The following is a 16403-nucleotide window of genomic DNA, read 5'->3' on the forward strand; positions in this document are numbered from 1 at the left end:
CAATATACATATATGATTGATGACCAAAAAGATTTTCCATGACACAACTTGAAGCATAACGATTTCTTTCTCGGAAGCGAGGTTGTGGTGGAAGTGACAATAATATTGTAAGTAGTGTTATATTGACACCCACCTCGCTTCCACGAGAGAAATTGTTATGTTATAAGATATGTCATGCAAAATCCTATTGGACTACTTTCTACTCGTAGTTAAATATGTATTTGAATCATGGCCAACAGGATTTGGCATGACACAACTTGTTACATAACGATTTCTTCCTCGGAAGCGAGGTGGGGGTCGAAGTCACAATACTGCGCGATAAATTTCTTGTTACATTCACATGGTTAACGTCCACTTACCAGTATGTAGATACTAGTCAACGTGCGTCTTTATATTTGGTCTTATAATCCTAATTAGTTTATTATCATAGCTTGTATGCATTTTGAAACTAAATAAAAATCAGGCGATCTGCCTATACTTATAACTAGAATATCTAGACATTTTATAGTTTGCCAATGTAAATCATAATTCGCACACACGCCCTAGTGTATGTTGTCTGTCTCATTACTTCACGACGAAAACAATGATTCTGTTGAATGCTACGACAAATGAATAAAAACAAAATGCAATTATTAAAATTAAAACAGATAAGAGTTATAAGAACAATGTCAGGCTATTACTTTGTTCGAGGAATGTATCCATCAATATCCACAAAAACGAGTGATATGCCTTTCACCTGCAGCTGTTACCAAATGATGTGTCTTTTAAAGAACAAGTAAACTTTGTTTTTTTGGTACTCATTTAACTATTACATATGAAAGATTTGTGGTTAGACTTATGCGGAACACCATTCTTAAAAAACTTGTGGTTAATTAATACCGAGCGATTAAAAGTTGCCAAAAAGTCGCCTGCTTCACTCTCGCCCGCCAACGAAACCACAGACAGGTTACGTAACTCTGTCGCCAGAGCACTGCAGTGACGTCATATGAGGAACGATTTTCAGTTAGTTGTATAGAAAGTGCGTAGCACGCTCATCATTTTGATGATTTCTCGACATCAACGACGACATGCCGAATCGTTGCTTTGTCGTCAATTGCTCCTTGGGTTCGGGCGATGGTGTCACAATGCACGGATTACCACAGGACCCCGCAGTTCGTGCTAAATGGGTTATTGGCCTAGAAGCCAGACCCCCCAAATGGTGAAAATGTGGTGCAGTTCTGGCGACCAAATGGAATGTGATTTTTCACAATCAGGAATGATTTGGCTTTGATTTAAAACCGGTTGTCATCAACTACCGTGCGTGACTACCGTGTAGGGGCCCTTTTAAGGTGCAACATGTCATGTCAGTTATGGCAATATTTTAACCGATAACTGGATGGTTTAATTTAATAACTCTGGTTTGGTTTGACCGATTTTCATCAAAATAGTAGTTTTGGAATGCTCAGACCATGATGTAAAATTGTGGACAATAATATTACATATATGTTCATCGCAAAAATATTTTGGTAAGGTCAAAGGTCAGTTTTAATAGAAAGGGCATTTGATGAGAAAATATGAGTTGAACTTTACAAATTAAAGGTAATTTTTCCAAAATTATGTGTTTCTGATTCAGCTATATCATTTGAAGATCATATATACCTTTGGTTGGCACTGTATGCATGAAAAACCATTACAAGGAAATAAAGGTTGGTACTTTGTATTGAGATCAGCAAAACATAAGATAATTTCAGCTCCATGCTTTACAAAGTATCAACAATACTAAATATGTCGAAGATACTGTTGAACTATCATACAAATGTGCGTTTATTGACATTCTAGCAGAAACAACAATTCAGCTGATCTCAGAAGGAGATATGTTTTGATAAGTGTCAGTATTGCGCTGACATGCCGTGAAACCCTTAAAGCTGATGGATGATAATATGACATCCTAATGGAAGGTTTACAATTGACATTATGGTGTTCCATTGTTTCTGTTTACAATGTGAAATATTACGACTTTGGTTTTCTTTCTTTATTTTACACCGGCAATCATTGATACATTGTAAAAGACATGACACACTGATCAGAAAGGCGTTATGGTATTTTACCACCAAATATACACACAGTCATGTCATCATAACACAAGCAACATTACCTTCATATCAATTCGTGTCTATTGTTCTTAATAGTCATAGTGTATTGTCAGTTGACATGTTAGTCAATGTCAACATTGTCAAGATCACGGGAACATGTTTCATGTCCACATCCACATGCCGAAGCACACAACAGGGTCAACCTCTTGCAGCTACACCTTCCTGTACATTGGTGTTTACATGCCCAGATATGTTGAAGAAGGTCCACGGAAACGATTTAGTCTTAACTTATTTGCAACCTTATCACAGAGGAACAGAGGAATATTTGATGAAGATCTATTACGAAAGAAACGTACTGCTTTAGTTAAGTGCCTAGTTTTGTGGACAACTCAAAAATAAATTCCTAGACAATATTCATATAAACATCTTGCTTCTACTGTAACGTTCATAAAAATATGCATACCTCGGTTTTAGTAATATGTAATGATATACACAAAACAGTTACACATAGCATGGTCATGACACTATAATATGAGCATCGATCTTCACAAGTGGGATACGATGGCAAGCATAAAACAAGTAAGTGACAACGATCACCCGATCACATTAGTTCGCTCTTACAACATGGGTTGCTGAAGATCAATTTGGACCCAATTAACATATTTGTGAAGCTGCCAGAATGGTTAATGAATAAATGCATAGTCAGTCTCATGATATCTATTGTAGATCATTCCAAATGCTATTACTGACAACAGAATGTATGTCGCCAATATCTTTTCTGGTCTCTGCATAAGTCGTACCTCAGAGAGCCAACTGTCAAGCTGCATTTAATTAATATCAGCTATTCCATACACGCACAGAAGTTGGTATATACGTTGACAGACGCTTTAGAATTATATTTTGCGCGGAAAACCTTGAATCGTCTATACATATTGACAGTATTGAGTGACCTCGTCTAGATGGATACTAAAAGGCCAACTGTCGTTCCTTTCCCGATTTCCATATGTCGCATGACTACGTTGTCCTTCAAGCAGGGAGTGAATGAACTGACATTAGTTATCGCATCATGGAATTGGCTCACGTCAATCACTATCTTCATCAGCTGATGCACGTCGACAGTACAACGTCAGCTTTAACATATTGACAGACCTCACCTAGATGAACATTACCAAGTCAGCTGTAGTCAACTGCATTGTTCCAACAGATATAACGAAGCCACCAGCTGTGATCAGCAGAGTGTGTTTCAAATGAAGGACATCTCCTGCTTGCCCAGATCTATATATTTAGTTTCCGAAATACGAATACTAATATTACTAGGATTAAGGTTTTTAAATGCGTTTCCCTCCTTGTAAGAACCACATTCGCTCTGTATCGCTGGGACCTTACACATGCCAGTAGTCCGTCTCATACTCCAAACTTTCGGCCCAACCCCTTCTGTAATGCAATAGTCCAAAATGAAGCCAGTCTAGTTCTGAATCTCATAACTCACTGGGGCTAATTCAGTATATACGGAGTTATATATTGCTATCAAAATTTCCTATTTTCAGAGGCTTCCACTTGGTATAACGTGCCAGGGTCCTGTAATTATGGACCCAAACATGCTCCGGATATGCTTATTGTTTCTTCAAGACCATATCTATGTTTCTGAATTTCTCCCACATTAAAAAACTGTTGTTAGACCCAATATTAAACTTGCACGCTGTGTAGCCTTTTTATGGCATTGGGTTTTGTGCGTGCGTTTGTTTATTATTATCTTTGTTGCATTTGTATGGGCTGGGGCTATTCAAGATGAAATCCACCTAAGCAGGATCAATTGATTATTTTCTCACTAACACAGTGAGTAGCGAATGAAGAGACTTACTTTTTGTTTGTACCATAAGCTCCCGGTTTTTCCTGGTTACGTCAGTGTGTGTGTGTGTGTGTGTGTGTGTGTGTGTGTGTGTGTGTGTGTGTGTGTGTGTGTGTGTGTGTCTCTCTCTCTCTCTCTCTCTGTGTGTGTTTACATCCTAATCACTATATTTATTCATGGGTAAATTTTCATAATGTTTACACTGTAAACTGATCAACATGTAGATGCTTGATGGGCATTTAGAAGTTGGAAGATAACATAACAACGTATGGAATGGATTTACAACTTCTTTATTATTTCCAACACAACGTTTCTAGGCTGCTTCTTAGTAGCCAAGAAACGTTGTGTATTTATGATAATGAATATTTGCTTGATATCTTATGGAATATGGAAAGGTTAATCCAAGTACATTGTATGTACGATTGCTTGTGCGATCTCTTAATCAGGATGATTATTTTCTTCAATTATCCATGGGGTAGTGGAAATAGAGGAAAGATGGGTGGTATCTGTTCAAGGCGTTAATGCGTTGATACGTCCAGACCTCCAGACAACCTGCAGCGTTGCTTCAAATACTAAATCAATACATTTGAAAATAAACTTACCTAAAAGAACTTTGAAAAGTAAAACAACACTGTGTGAAAGTACCTGTGAGCAATGCAGTTTTAAGCAGGTTCCGATCACAAGTATTTTTACAGATGTTTTGTTTTTGATTGAATGCATGAATCATGAATCAAGAACAGCGCTGTATAATGCATGGATGCGAAACATGTTGCAAACTGTAATGTTTTGTCAGTGACCACCCAATAAACCAGGAGAGAGTAACAACATATTGCATAGCCTAACCAACTATCAAACCTCAATGTGAATAACACAATGTGAACCCAGATTTTCTGTGACCATTTTGTTTTAGTACTGGTAACATGAGCATATACAATGTGTTCAAATTCATACCCTTGATATCCGGAATGATGCACAAGGTTTTCAGCCATGCAAACATTTGAAAACTTGCAAATTTACAAATGTTTTCCCACCTAAGGAAATATTCATATTTCGAACCCAAGTAAACTTAGAAAAGAGTCGGAAATTACATCACCTATATTACAATCAAAAGGAATGTATTGGGAATACTGTGTATTTCAGAGGTATATGACGGGTGTGTATATTTGGTGGTAAGATACCATAACGCCTTTCTGAGCAGTTAGTCATATCTTTTGCCGGTGTAAAATATAGAAAGAAAAAACCAAAGTCGTAATATTTCACATTGTAAACAGAAAATGGAACACCATAATGTCACTTGTAAACCTTTCATTAGGATGTCATATTATTATCCATCAACTTTAAGGGTTTCACAGCATGTCATTGCAGCTGGAGCGTGAAGTGACACATATATATAAACAATATTGACACTTATCAAAACATATCTCCTTCTGACATCAGTTGAATTGTTGTGTTTCATGCATGCAGTGCCAACCAAAGATATGTATGATCTTCAAATGATATAGCTGAATTATAAAAACATAATTTTGGTAAAATTACATTAAATTTGTAAAATTGATAAAGCTGCAAATAAGTTAAGACTAAATGGTTTCCGTGGAGCTTCTTCAGCTTCATAACTGTGCATGTAAAAGTCAATGTACAGGAAGGTGTCAAAGAGGTTGAACCTGTTGTGTACTTCAGCATGTGTATGTGGACTTGAAACATGATCCCGTGATCTTGACATTGTTGTCATTGGCTAACATGTCAATGTAAAGCATGGAGATAGTCCAACAGTATCATCGACATACATGGTCGAAGTATTAAGAAGTAAATACATAGTGTTTCGGGATATCATAACTCGTGCATCACCTGATCATGTGCAGTTTACACAACTACATTAGCATGAAAACATATGACTCAAAGATCCCCGAGCCTATTAAATTCTGATTTAACTTGTCGATATTCCTGGTAAGAATACAGGTCCAGAAACCATCTGAGGTCACTGAATGGACTGAATTGATTAGAAGACATCGTATCGTGATTGGTGCTCATGATCACTGGATTGACAGAATCAGTCACGATTATGTACAAACCTACCTCATGTACTTGGTGCATCATTAGCTGATAGTCGTTAAAAAGGTACACTTCACTCTTTAATTATTATACAGATCGTGAATTGTGTTATGACGCAAATAAAATCAGCACAGTCATTACTTGTTTCTAATCATACTTAAAGAAGTAATGTAGCGAGGACGTTGTCTCGCTCCAGACAATACAAAGACGTTCCCAAGAGTTTGTTTTCTTTTATGATCGAAGGGGGATCTGACTTGAAGGAGCCTTTTTAGTACTTCTACGTGCAGTAAAGACAGTACTGATCCACGGGTGAATACACGTGAATTATGCTGTAGGTATAACAATGCACAGTGAACTGGTTGGGCACGATTTAATGTAATTAAATAGAGGTGTTGCCAGGTGAAATGGGGTTTAACGGCGCGTTCAAGATCATTGCATGTACTCAGTGACGCACGGGGTGCCCTTAATACGAAAGGGGCGCGGGGGGCGGGGCGTAGATGATCACGTGACACTAGTTTCGGCAAAATAGGGGTTTATACCCGGACTGTCGACAACAAGAAATAATCCGTCCAAATTACTTGTCGACAGTCCGGGGAAAGGGAGGTGATTTTCTACATGAGTGACTTCACTCCCAGTGTTCTCGAGATTAACATACCAATTATAAACAGAGTGTGATATATAGCAGACAATATATTTATTTAGTCAATGTAACAACATGTAAGTATCAGATGAGTCCAGTTATTTCTTCTTGCCAAAACTACTTTATATCTGCACTAAAGTAATCTAAATGTTCAGCCAAGATGAAGCAACTCTGACACAAGGTCTGTGTAATGCAAGTCGGTAAGTCTGTCGGCAAGAAGGTCGGCCTTCAAGGATCGAATCCTAGCGTCGATGATTCGGTAGCGACGTCTACAGACGGGATCTCTCTGCTGTCCTTGGATCTGCTGAATGTTTACTTCAGTAGTTGACTGTTCTTTTTGTAGCATTCGCACAACATCAAAATTACATTCGGATGTGTCTTCATGGCATACTTGTTGATTTTGTTGTGCCAACCTTCCAAATTATTGTTAGTTCTGTGTCCATCATTTTCAAAATGATTCCAAGTTGGCAGAGTCCATGCACTGGAAAAAAATCCACATTTACAAGCTTGGAAATGTCTTGGAAAGATGATGTTTCCAAGACATTTCCAATTTTGGAAAGATGATGTTTCCAAGACATTTCCAATTTTGAAAAGATGATGTTTCCAAAAATTTCCAATTTTGGAAATATGAGATTTCCAATTTTGGACTTGACTAGTCGAAATTGCAGTGGTGAACACATATTAAATGTTCAATGTTTTGGGTGAAAAGTGAATTTTGTCACGTTTAGTTTAAGTATGTGTCATCGTAAGCTTATATCTAGTGAGTGAGAGTTAATTTCGTACAAGGGCCACCGACCCGTTATACAATTATAAAGATGACAATACAATCCAGCGCCATATATAATATTAAGCTGTATGCTAACATGTACAATGTCTCATTTAATCTTATACTCTATATTCAAAAACTTCGCTCTTTTTGTCAATGCAAGAAATATAAACTTAGCAAGATTGTTAACAGTTGTAGAATTGCAAGACAATAATAAGTTGATAAATTTAGTTTCACATGGATTATTTATGTAGTATTGTGGGAGCAGGCTGTTTCTCAGATAACAGTAAAATGAACATTCAATAAAGAATTGGTACTCTGATTCAATGGTAAGTACAATACACAGAGGGCAGAATCGCTCATGTTGTTTTATATTTACTTTTGGCCCATATTCCAACATTAAAGGATGGTCTGAACAACGAAACTTACTCAAAGCAAAACGAATCGTTGCGTTGCCCTCCTAGGGGGGTCGAGTGATGGTGTCACCATGCACTAATTTCCACCGGACCCCGTAGTTCGTACTAAATGGGTTATGTTTGTGAGTGCGAAGCGAGCGTTGTGGAAGCTTGGAACGATATCTTAAATGTGTTCAGATCGCTTCGCGGAAGTTAAAGAATCAAAACTACTTACTAGTTGTAGTACAATATACATATATGATTGATGACCAAAAAGATTTTCTATGACACAACTTGAAGCATAACGATTTCTTTCTCGGAAGCGAGGTTGTGGTGGAAGTGACAATAATATTGTAAGTAGTGTTATATTGACACCCACCTCGCTTCCACGAGAGAAATTGTTATGTTATAAGATATGTCATGCAAAATCCTATTGGACTACTTTCTACTCGTAGTTAAATATGTATTTGAATCATGGCCAACAGGATTTGGCATGACACAACTTGTAACATAACGATTTCTTCCTCGGAAGCGAGGTGGGGGTCGAAGTCACAATACTGCGCGATAAATTTCTTGTTACATTCACGTGGTTAACGTCCACTTACCAGTATGTAGATACTAGTCAACGTGCGTCTTTATATTTGGTCTTATAATCCTAATTAGTTTATTATCATAGCTTGTATGCATTTTGAAACTAAATAAAAATCAGGCGATCTGCCTATACTTATAACTTGAATATCTAGACATTTTATAGTTTGCCAATGTAAATCATAATTCGCACACACGCCCTAGTGTATGTTGTCTGTCTCATTACTTCACGACGAAAACAATGATTCTGTTGAATGCTACGACAAATGAATAAAAAACAAAATGCAATTATTAAAATTAAAACAGATAAGAGTTATAAGAATAATGTCAGGCTATTACTTTGTTCGAGGAATGTATCCATCATTCTAAGATGCCGAGCGGTTAGAACAATCGAAAAAAAAAATACATTATCAGACAATAAAGGTATAGTCTTTTGATGACGTAACAATTGAATGACGTTATCCCGTCACTGCGCCATTCTAGTGTGCCCCCTCGTAATCGAACCATTTTACATTACGTCACAATGTAAGCGACGTCACGATGCATGTCAGTTGTCATCGCCTCGTACGGCCTCCTACAGTAAACTACACCGTTGCATCCAGTTTCTTGGTTTGCTGTTGCTTCACGCAGCTAACATCACTGGTGGAAACATTACGTTTATGTTTTACGACGGTTAAAATGTGTCATTTCGACTCACAAGTTTTCAGCGACACGGTAACGTTGGTAATGTTTACATTCCCATAATGCAATTGTGGAATGTCGCTTGACTACTCAACTTCCTCTGGATGTACTGATCTAAACTTACGCTGGTAGTAGAAATGCAACGTTCATATTGCCCCATATGGTTTACGTTAATGACAGATGTAATTAAAATAATTCAGAGAAGATATTTAATCCGAAAGTAAACCGTCATCAAACTGTTATCATTTGTTTTTTTCTGGTAACGTTCGTCTTAACGTAGGGGGCAGACACATCAATAGAACAGCGCGCCAGTTAGCCCTGTGCGAGGATTCTTAATTTAGGTCACCGACACCGTCGTTTCTTTTCTGCCTTAAATTAATCGTAATTATCTTTAGAAAGTATTAAATTTGGCATATACCCGTGGTTATTACTCTCCCGTGGAAGATACTGCAGTGTAATATAAAAGAAACGCTTGCGTCCGAGTGCTTTAACGTTATAATAGTTCAGGGCGAAAGTGTGTTTTATTACACTATACATGGTGGTAGAGCGAAGTGTATTTCTTAAATATCCACAAAAACGAGTGATATGCCATTCACCTGCAGCTGTTCCAAATGATGTGTCTTTTAAAGAACAAGTAAACTTTGTTTTTTTTGTACTCTTTTAACTATTACATAAGAAAGATTTGTGGTTAGACTTATGCGGAACACCAAATTCATTCTTTAAAAAACTTGTGGTTAATTAATACCGAGCGATTAAAAGTTGCCAAAAAGTCGCCTGCTTCACTCTCGCCCGCCAACGAAACCACAGACAGGTTACGTAACTCTGTCGCCAGAGCACTGCAGTGACGTCATATGAGGAACGATTTTCAGTTAGTTGTATCAGGGAGACTCTATAAGGGGGAGTGGTCACTCCTCGGAAAGCTCCTAAGCTCTGCCTCGGCTCGTCACGTGACCAGTGCAGCCAATATGGCGGCAGCGTAGTTTTTAAGATTGAGCCCGGTTTATTTTCAACAGCTGATTACATACGCTGAGTGTTGTGACAACTGAAAACCTACATGTAGAAGATAAGTTACCTATTCTGTCACTTCATTTTAAGTCAAATACTTGTTATTAGTGTCAGTATAAGTACTTTAGGTCCTATAGTGTGCAATATTCAATACATTGGGACTAATATTGCAGTTTCATATGAACAAGTTAATGGACAGCGATTTAATTCAAACCTTATAAGTAAAACTGATAATATTAATGGAAATGATTTATATATTTTTTCTTGTAATTTTCAATGAAATTTAGTGAGAGAATCCAAAATAATTCATTTATTGATATTTTTTTTTAACATAAGATAACCTGTACATTGAATTGAAAACATAACATTTGCATTGTTATTCAAACTGTATTTCTATTTTGAAATACTTTGGGAATAACAAGATAAGCAGGTGCCCGTTCGGTCTCGCTTTATGCGTTGCTATGCAACAAAGTATCTCTTATACAATGTACGACATGGATTTAGGACCGCGTCGTACGACATGGATATGACGTCTTTGTGAAACGGTCGTAAAGGAGGTCGGAAAAGGGTCGTAAACAAGGTCGTAGGGTCTACGACCTCCTAAATTTAGGAGGCTTTTGTGAAACGCGGGCCAGGAATTTTAGACATTATGTCGTTCAATGTTGAGACTGTTGCTCTGCAGTCTTTCTGACTGCATCTCCATGCGATCCATTCTCTCCTTCTCTCTTGTTCAGAATGAACATATACCGGTAACCATTTACACATAGATATCTTCAACCACGAAAAGTAGGAAGAAACTTCTAGTCTAACTGTGCATTTACCATAACTGAATTTGTGGAAATAATGGTGAAAAAACTGTCATTTCCAAAATTCTTATAGCAAGTTTCTGCAAGAAAATGAATAACTCACAACTTATGAATTGAGTGAACTAATTTATAAATCAAAGTGACTGTGAACTCACTAACATGGATTCAATCTCATACTGGTAGTCTGGTATACATGTCTTATTTCTTTCCTTGAGTGAACACGTTTTTTCATCTTGTAGAATCCCTTAAAACAACACCGTTGTCAAAACATCAAACATCAAACGATTTTTACCTTGACCCAAATGTCTAACCTACCCTTTATCTCGATAATGATACAAGAATGAATATGGGAACCCTTCTCTATGCATCGACAAGAATACCTATCATGGAGTTGCTATTGGCGTGGCGTCGTGTTCTCATTGCAGGTTTTAACATTTTCAAACGTATATAATTGTCACCACAGCGACAAACCTATTTTACAGTTTAGTAGAAAACTTAACAGAAGCATCCAACCTGACCTTACAATGAGCGGTGTGATAATTCAAGACATAGATAATCACAAGCATCTAGACTTAACCCTTCAAAATAACTGTAACTGGCCATACTAGCGGTAAATAGAACAGTCAATATCAATTTTTGACACATAGAACAAGAAGAATGCAGATGAGTGAAGTTAAACTAATATATAGAATTGGTTCCTAGTTGGTTCCAAATTGGACATTTTTGGAGATCACCAAATTTTTTTCTTGTGATGGACCTACTACCCAGGTGGTAGTAACGTAATCCATCAGCTGTGTCGCCTTTTCACCTAGTGGGGCGTCTGCAATGGCATCAAGCCAGACATCTTCAACTTTATCCAGTGGCACTAAAGGTAGAGCTGCAGCTCGACGCACTCGTCGTTTTCACATTGTTGTCTGACTTGTGCTCTGAAGCAAGGCCTACTTTCTGTGTTCGACGCCAGATGCACTGGGTGTAATGAAAGAAGCAGCCACGAAGCTGAGTATTTGGAAATACAATACTGGCAGCGTTTATGAGATGCACGTTCAAAGTCCTACCGAAACACATCAGGTGAAAGCTGAAGTCCTTGAGTCGCTGCAGTCTGTTTCAGATAGTCAAACACACTTGTGTAGGTCGCTTCTGTTCTGTTTGGCAAGAGTCCATATATCAGGGGTAGCATGTGTCCTTGGTATTCAGCATGGATCGAGTAGATTTGGTCAAACAGTCGAGGTGAAGACGAGAATGTACCATCTGCAAAGATCACATCTGCTGCAGAGAGAAGCTCTATATTCTGGTGAAGAAGAGCAAAATGTTGCCATCATCTAGTCGGTGAAGGAAGTCATCACCAGCTTCAGTCGTTGTCCACTCATTCTCTAGATTGATGTCTGCAAGGGTCTGTGGAAGCTTAGGGACGGTCTTATGTCTTTGTCGATACATGCTGGTTCTCATGGAGTCAAAGACAGGAATGTGTTGGAGAAGGGCGTCCGGAGCAGCTGCTGGATTCTTTCTCAAGTTGCTGACTTCTTCATGGTAGATCTGGGAGATAGGCATAGTGTTGTCAGTCTTTGCACGATGATGGAGCTTTGACTTGAAGGCATCAACTTCAGTAAGAAACGGAATACCAGGATGATTGTGATCTTAACCGACCATATTCAGCAGGTTGTTTTCTGTAACCAGATACGATGGACAGGTTGCATCTGTACATCTCCAGTATGTTTCTGAGCTCTGCGTCTGTTGACTCTGTACTTGAATCCATTGTGTTAAAGATTCTGACCTCCATGAATGTTGTCAATCAGTGTAACCCGCACCATAGCATTTGCCATTTTGACAGTGGTAACAAAACATTCATGATCTATAATATATACCCAAATGCTAAATGTTTACAACAACATTTCGATAATCCTTCTACTCCAATATCACAAAATAATTTGTAAGCTCTCTGTTTCTTTCTGGATGTTGTTGCATGTTAAATTCCAAAATGGTAATCTTTCCACTCGCATAATGTAAAATAATAGTCTGTTTGCAACCTTAATTCTCAAATTGTTAAAAAGACATTCTCTTTAATTAAAGGTCACATGCAACGTAAAACACAACTTTGCAGATTCTGATACCTTTCGGTATGGACTTACCGAAACAAATCATCAAAAATGCAAATTCAGCTTATAAAGTTGAAAAATAACGCCATGAAAAAAACCGCGCGAAATCGGAGTCCAAAAGATTCACTAATTTTCCCCCAGCGCTTGGGGGAAAAGTGGTTTCAACAGCTGGGCTGCGCTCATAGCACATGCGCAGTGAAATAGGTTCGCGCAGCGGGTTGTCAAGTGAATACTCGGTGAAGGCTTTGGTGTGAGCTATTTTTCTAATGTTTTGTTGATATCTCACAGGCGCGAGCTTTTTTATATGTTATGACAGTAAATTAACTGTTTATATAATTTCATTTGTTTATTTCACCACACGTTCTTCTTACCGAGTCACTTTCTCAGTTCGATACTTGAAAGCAATGTCATTATTTAGCGTTGACAGAATTTCGAACTGTGATATAGATATGTCGTTGTCACAGACAAAACTCAATGTCTTGTCTTATTGACACCTGTGTGTCTGCCTGCCTGTGTGCTAATGACAATATTCAATACACAGCTGCTATCACTCACCACATGCAATTTGAACTTAACACCAATCAGGCTATACACCATAAACAAAATGCATTGATTTATGGCCCGAGTTCGGTCTCTGTCACATTATGTAATTACACAGACAGGCAGGTGTGATACTTGAACACATGACATGTTATGATGTCTGTTGATTGTAAAATGTTATACACAAAAAATGAGCATGTATTTACAAAACCCAACATCTCTATATATACACACACAATGAGCCGTGAGGGCATCTGCAAATGAACCAGCCGTTACACTTGAGTGCACACCCACCCGCTCTGACTGGGTTCGGTATCCCGGCTGCTTCGTTTCTTGGGAAGTAAACCCAAGTACACAATATTGCACTTTTGATTTGCGATTGTACGCTTATAATTTTCTTTATATGTTTTTTCATAACCAGCAATGTATATTATATGTCATGAATAAGTGATAATTGTGTTTTAATTATGTTCGATTTTTTGCTTGCATGTGACCTTTAACTTAATTCATTTACTCATGATACGAGCATAGCGGTAGCCACCATAGCCACTTGCAAATCACTAAGCAAACACCAATCTCTTTAATTAATTAACACCGTCACGGTATGTTGACCACGCGTGCGATGTCGACGCTCCGAGTTTTTTTATTCTGTCGACGGTTAGCAACATCCTATTTTTCATTTGTCGACAGATCGGGCTGACACGAAAATAAGTTAACGTCTGACGAACACATCGTTGAGGCTGCTGCATCATTACACGGCTGCAGCGCGATCTGCACATGAGGTATATTACAGGCACTGTATCGTCTTCTCGAGCTGCGACTTCCTACAGGTCGTAAGTTACTGAGTTCAATAGACTCGCCCCTCATTTTCCTCCTTTTCCAAGCAATTCACATCAGAAACACTGTGGTGCAACTGTAGAAATGGTTAAAACAAATATATATATCGAATTTATGATATACTTATGTCAAATAATAAATGAAAGCTAACATCTTCTATAATTTACTATTTTAATATATGTCCGCTATTCATTTCCGGAACAAGGTGATGTTCATCAGTAGCTTCGCGCTCTTGAGGCTTATTAGCATCATTCGACAACAAACACATTTCAGTTTGGCAGTAGCTCTTTCTTGTACATCCTTCCATATGATATTCCGCCGATATGAGTCAAACAGTTTTTATTGTTTATTTTTTAACGCCTCACCCGGCAATATTCCAGCTATATGGCGGCGGTCTGTTATAATCGAGTCTGGATCAGACACCCCAGTGATCAACATCATAAGCATCGATCTACGCATTTGGGATACGATGACATGTGTCAAGCAAGTCAGCGAGCCTGACCACCCGATCCCATTAGTCGCCTTTTACGACGAGCATGGGTTACTGAAGACCAATTGAGTCAAACACTCGAAATTGTAGTCCACAGAAGGCGCACTTTGATTCCGCGAAGACAACAATGAGCCATACGCCTATGCTTTAAAACTATTTCTCTTTATAGGGATAACTTTCGGTCCAATATGTCTCTTTTTATCACCAAGTCAGTATATGGTTATCCACAATATCCTTTAGCAATAACTAGCTTTGATGTGTGTGAGAGAGTGAGGCAGTTCGCTTCATATTCATCACTTAATCGTTCAATTCCACATCCACTGTGCGACCGAGCAAACACATGGAATAATGTCGCTTGTTACCGTCAGTTGATGTATTTCCCCTTACCCACTAATGTGATCAGAAAGTCGAGAGTCATTATATTTTTTGTTATATTTTATATTTTGTTTATTAATACGTTTGTTTATGAAATGAAACTGGAAAAGTGTCAGATATAGCCGAAATCGTATCCTATTCAAATGAAATCTCCAAACAACCATTCAGATTTCTCCCTCGTCAGAAAACTCAGAGAATCCTATTAAAACGGAGTGTGGATTGAGCAAAAAGATATTTGTGACAAAGTGAGAAAAGGCCATCATACCCTCACTAAAACAATTTTGAATACAATGTTTACTTACTGTTACAAATGTCTGTAACTTCCATTGGAGCTGTTTAATCTGTCGCGCAATGAAACAGGAAAATCTGTTCGAGACAAACATGAATAAGTGACTGCATGCACTAAGAGATCAACAGTTATCGGAAACTAACAGATGGTGTATTTCACAAAAGCTAAAATGCCCCGGGAACTTATAATATAGCCGATCTATATTCAGGTAGTTGGCAGCGTGTTGCGTGTGTGCTGGGAGAGAACCACGCAATCGGTACACTCATACTCTAACACAGACATACAATGTATGATATTCTTAACACTAAGTCCGCTTTGTGGAACGGGGCCGTGGAGTGGTGCATCTCTCACGTGTCACTTCTGAGACCCCGAGCATACCTATGATGCTGACAGTCCCATGCAACCCCTACATCACCATGGCGACAAACTGTTCCATCGTCACATGTATGAATCTTACCTTTTTGTACACGAGATACAACGATTGCTCAGAAGTTGAAAAATGTATCTAAACAGGTTTAAAGATATACACATCCAACATTTCTCGTTATACCTTTCGTTGAGACGTAGTGACAGCAGCAATCGAAATACCTACTGGCCTTCAAGCCAAAGGCTAGCTGATTTTGAATCGGACCAGTGATACATTGTTAAAGCTATCCCGACTGGCCAGCTGAAAATTTCAGATAATTTCTTTATTCAATTCACATTAATTTGATGAAGTCATGTCACACGAAGACTTCTATATTCAAAATGTTAATAGCGTTGCGCAAAAGTGTGCGAGTGAGTTGGGTTTTACGCCGCTTTTAGCAATATACCAGCAATATCACGGCGGGGGACACCATAAATGGGCTTTCACACATTGTGCCCATGTTGGGATTCGAACCCGGGTCGTCAGTGTGAGGAGCCGACGTATTAACCATTAGGCTACCTC

The 16403-nt window shown here is 38.3% G+C and overlaps 1 protein-coding gene across 1 annotated transcript in view; it reads right to left on the reverse strand.

The window, feature by feature from the left end:
- LOC124283121 (alpha-(1,3)-fucosyltransferase C-like) overlaps positions 1-15517 on the reverse strand; it is a 32355-nt gene extending 16838 nt beyond the window's left edge. Inside the window, exon 1 of the mRNA XM_046719150.1 lies at positions 15489-15517. The gene's annotated coding sequence lies outside the window, so the exon portion shown is untranslated. The remainder of the gene's footprint in view (positions 1-15488) is intronic.
- Between the last annotated feature and the right edge of the window lie 886 nt (positions 15518-16403).

Source organism: Haliotis rubra, unplaced genomic scaffold (assembly GCF_003918875.1).
Source record: "Haliotis rubra isolate DU_JTF1 unplaced genomic scaffold, ASM391887v1 Scf31, whole genome shotgun sequence".
NCBI classification, from domain to species: Eukaryota; Metazoa; Mollusca; class Gastropoda; order Lepetellida; family Haliotidae; genus Haliotis; species Haliotis rubra.